Below are 5,467 nucleotides of genomic sequence, written 5' to 3'. Positions count from 1 at the left end.
CACACGCACACGCACGCACATATATTTATCTCACTTTTTTTTTAATGTCAACCAACAACGGTTAATCAACGGTTGTCTGTCATTGAAATTTATTAAGCGTTAAATTTCTTTTTTTTTTTTTTTTTTTTTCTAAAAAGTTATATAATATTAGTTTTTAAGATCAGGTAACTTTTTTACAGATGTTGGAAAAACTAATTTGTTGTTGTTGTTGTTGATCACAATTTTTAAAAATTTGTTTTTCCCCCTACCCTACGCACTCCCTCCCCCCAATTAATTAATTTTATTCGTAAAACGTTGGGGGACTTGTAGTTAATAAAAGGGTCTTTAGTTATTTTTAAAAAAAATTTTTTTTTTTTTTTTTTATTTATATTTTAGTAATGGAATTATAAATATACATACCGAGGGGGTTAGGGGAGGGGGAGGGGACTTTTTTAGTCACGGTTAACTTCTTATTTATTTATTTTCGGACATTTTAAAAAAAATCAACCACGTAATATTATTATTATTATTATTATTGTTGTTGTTAAAGCAAAAAACTCATTCGAAAAGGGTTAATATTTAATTTTTTTTTTTTAAATATTAAAGGTACGAAAAAAATACGATCGACGCCATTTTGTTTTCTTTTTTAAATTTTGGTTCGAAACTTAGGGATTAGAGAGAGAGAGAAAAAACGGTCGTCATTGAAGATTTTTTTTTTTTTTTTCACGGACATTGATTGTGATTTTTTTTTTGCTCAAAGACACATTATCTGAGTTATGAAACATTATTTGGATCTCATTTCTTTTGTTATCGTCCCACGCTAAAATTCGATACCTTAACAGCAATCGTATAACGCGAGTTTCACCTTACATATTTAACGTTAGAGGTGCTTTTTTTTTTTTTTTGCGAAATTTTTATTTTTCTTATTAAAAAAAAAAAAAACAAAAGGAAAGAAAGATCTTCACGGGGCATCAAACGGGGGGAGGGGGGCTAGGGAGGAGGGAAGGAAAAGGGAAATTCGTAGTGGTCGTGATGGTAGCGATATTAAGAATAAATTTAATTTTTTTTTTTTTTTTACCAACAACAACGGTCGTCTCTATATAAAACAATGAAGAATTTATTATTATTATTATTATTATTATTATTATTGTATGGAGTGACCCAAATACGGGAATGAATCAGGCATTGAACAACAACAAAAAAGTAACCGATTATGCGAATTTCTCTTAACTTTTCAGGTACATATTAAAAAAAATTTTTTTTTTTTTATTTATATTTTTTAAATAGTTAAACCTTAAAATAATTAAAACAAGAGGAGAGGTCAGAGGTCAATTACGTTGGTTTTTGTATGATGATGATGATGATGATGATAATGAAAGATTTGACCCCGAAAACGTGCTTCCACCAATATTTTCTTTTCAAAAAAAAACCGTTACGAATTTTTGTTATCATTTTTTTTTTTTTAAACTGATAACAAACGTTTGAAAATTAACCGTCGATCGTTGAATTTCGTACCTGATAAATTAAGAACCTGCAACTCGGTGGCAAAGAGTAAAATAATCGCGATTCGATTATCGTTCGAGTATCGAAAAAGGGAGGGGGGGAGGTTTCGATTTAAAAACCTTGATACCTCTCGTTAATATTATTATTATTATTATTATTATTATTATAAGGATGGTTTCGAGTGAAAGAGGTATTATTCCAATTGATGATGATGATGATGATGATGATGACCTTATCAAAAGCCTTATTCAATTCAAAACAAAAAAAAAAAAAAAAAAAAAAACGTAATTCAAACCGTTCGAAGCCTATAAGGTAAAGGTAAAAAAAAAAAAAAAGAAATTTAAAAAAAACAGGCCGACCGAAAGCCAAATCGTAAGCCTAATCATCAAATATCAATATAAATGTTTTAATATATATATATATATTATAAATGAAAATTGATATGATAAAACAAGGTTTTTCACTTGTTAGGAAAATTTCAAAAAAAAACCCGCGAATTTTAAAATTTAAAATTTAACCGGGAAAAAATTCCAATGAGTTAAAACCACGTTCGAATTTGTTTACACGATCAAACGTATTATAATCATTATTAAAAACAATATATTCTCGTCATGTGAAAATAATAATAATAATAATATTTTAGGATTTAAATTTTTTTTAAAAAAAAAAAAAAAAATGGCGTCGAATAAAATTTTGGCTAGTGAAAAAACTTGAATGATTTAGTATTGAAAACGATTCAGACACACCTGTCATATATTATTTTAATAAAATGTCATTTGAATGAAGATTTTATGGCGCCAAAGTTAAACATGTTAAGTGTTTAAACCCCCCACCCCCCTAGTTTACACAAACGAACGAAAGCTCATAAACAAATCATCAAATTAACTGGGGGGGAGGGGAGGAGGAGGAGGTCATTAACAAATTTTTTTTTTAAATAACATTTAAATAAAAATTTTTATTTATTTATACAAGGAGCACGATTTTCTCGTTTCTTTTCGTTTCGTTTTTTGCCCTTTGATTTTATACAACCCTCTTATATATATATATATGAAAACATGTTTCCTTTTATTCATTATTGCTCCCTCGTGCCCCTTTTTAACCGCATCTCTTATTTTCCCCCTTCCCTCTCCCTTCCCCTCCCCCTCCCTAACCTTTTTTTGTAACATTGTATTTCCATTAGGGGGTTTCTTTTTTTTTTTTTTTTTTTCGGAGTGCAATTTCGTAGGAGGAAGTTTGTTTTTAATTTTTTTTTTTGGTAAATCAGTGACTTGTTTTCACTAATTAACAAACACACACATGTCATAGAAAGTCGATATTATTATTATTATTATTATTATTATTATTATTATTATTATTGTTGTTGTTGTTGTTGTTGTTGTTGCTGTTGTTGTCGAAAATAAAAAAAAATAAGCGAAACGGTGAAAGGGTTTACGATGATCGGAATTTAATTTAATTTTAAATAATTTGAATTTTAAATTTTACCGCCTTTTTTTATATACTCTATGAAATTTTTTTTTTTTTGGGGGGGGGAATTTTTTAGAAATTCGGTTTCGAATTAATTATGATTGAGAGAATTAAAAAAAATGTTTTTTTTTTTTTTTTCTCCAAAAAGATTTCCAACGGATTAAATTGTTTGTTTGTTTGTGCGCGCGTGTACACGTGTCAATAAAATTAAATTTTGGCGCCAAAAATATTTTTTTAAATCTTTTATTTGTTCAATAATAATATTAGAGATATAGCCACGTTTTTTTACAAATGAAAATGAGTAATTCGATTCTTTTATTTTTTTTCTCCTGAAAAAAAAAAAAAAAAAAAATCGAATTTCCGGTCATGGAGTATCCCAAAAATAATAATAATAATAATTATTCGTTTTAAAGGTTGACATTTTCTTTCGTCAAAATTAAAAAAAAAAAACACGCGCGTAATTTTAAAAAAAAAAAAAAAAAAAAAAAAACTTTCGTCGTTATTGTATTTTTTTATCATTTTTAACAATTTTTTCTATTTTTTCAAGGGTATGGGAACCAGGTAAATTTTCCATATCGTTTTTTTTTCCTACTTTTTTTCCTTTTTTTTTTTTTTTTTTTAAATCTAGGAAAATTCGTCCCTGAGCAAAGAAAAAAAAAAAAAAATTAAATTTTTAAAAAACGTGCTTTAACTATCGATAAATGCGTCACAAACATTCCTAATTTTTTTTTTTTTAATTTATTTTTTTTTTTTTACCGATTTCACGTGTGTGTGCGTGTGTAAAAAAAAAGAAATGAATAATTTTGTTACGTATACGTTTTTTTAAATAATAAATAAATAAATAAAACCACGACAAAATTTTTTTCTTTCTCCTTCCCCGACGAAATCATTTTAAAAACATTTAACGTTATTAATTTTTTATTAAATTTTTTCATATCTAAATAACAACCGAAATCATTTTCGAATTCGTTCTTATACATCATCATCATTATTATTATTATTATTATTATTATTATTCGTATGTGAAAAATCATTTTCCGTTTAGCTATTTAAAAATCCTTTTTTTTTTTTCTTCTTAATATTTTTTTTTTTTTTTTTTCAAAAGCCTAAAGAAGCACGACTTTAACATAAAATCACGGTTTAACAATCTTAGAATGTTTCTTTGTAATTTAGCTCTCGAATACATTGCAAACAAACAAACAAACGAACAAACAAACAAACAAACAAACAAGAAAAAAAATAATAAAATAAAAAAAAAAATTCGTAGAGAGTTTATTATTATTAATTTTTTACCACCCATTTTTACGTGAAATAATAATTTTTAAATTTAATTTAAATTTGTGCGTCACTATTTAATAATAATAATAATAAATAATAATAATAATAATAATAAATAATAATAATAATAATATAATAATAATAATAATAAATTAATGAATTATATGTAACGGAAATAAAATGAAAAAATGTTATTTATTGTGACGAACCAAACTTTTTTTTTTTTTTTTTAGTACATCGTAAATTATTATTATTATTATTATTATTATTATTATTTCCCTCCATTTTCATTTTGCGAACGTGTGAATGCGTTCGTGAGTACGTGCGTGTGCGAGAATGTTGGAAAAACTAATAATAATAATAATAATAATAATAGTAAAAAAAAATTAAAATAAATGTGTTTTTTTTTTTTTTTCAGTTAAAACAAAAACATAATAATGATGATGATGATGATGATTGTCAACATAGGTTTTTTTTCGCATTGGCGCCAGACAATACAAAAACCCCATCGTATTTTCTATTTCCACGTTCCACGTATTTTTTTTTTTTTTTTTTTTTTCACTCAATATCGCACGTAAGTAAAAAAAAAATTTTTTATTTATTATTTACCTTTTAGCGACATTTTCATTATTATTATTATTATTTTTTTTTTCTTCCATATTTGATTTCAAAAATTTGTTCCGATACATTTCTCCGTTACGGTTTGAATTTAAACGGCGTCGGTAATTGCTATACGTAGGCGTAAAAAAAAAAAAAAAAAAAAAAAAAATGGTAGGTTCGTAGGTTGGTAGGCATGTTGGTTGGTGTCGTTCATACATGAAAAAATTTTATAGAAAGTAATAAAAATAAAAAAAAATAAAATAAAAAATTTTCTCAAACCGTGAATGTGATAAATAATAAATTAAGAAAGAAAAATATAATAATAATAATAATAATAATAATATTAATATAAATTGTTTCCGTCGAACTTATTACAAAAACGGTTTGTTTACTCTATGAAAAAAATTATTTCCGTTCGAAATTTTTCTCGTTTTCGTTAAAGCTTTCGTTATTTTACAAAACATTACGATGATAATGATAATATGTTTTATATCGGATTAACTATATTATTTAATTTATTATTATTATTATTATTATTATTCGGATCGAAAATTTTTTTTCTTACTCTATGGTAGAGAAGTCATTGTTTTCAAAAATTTATTTTTAACACGTTTTTGTCATTTAAAAAAAATCATTCGAACGT

The sequence above is a fragment of the Pediculus humanus genome, genomic scaffold (genome assembly GCF_000006295.1).
Source record: "Pediculus humanus corporis 1103172107616 genomic scaffold, whole genome shotgun sequence".
In the NCBI taxonomy this organism is placed as follows: Eukaryota; Metazoa; Arthropoda; class Insecta; order Psocodea; family Pediculidae; genus Pediculus; species Pediculus humanus.
This window is presented reverse-complemented; position numbering follows the sequence as displayed.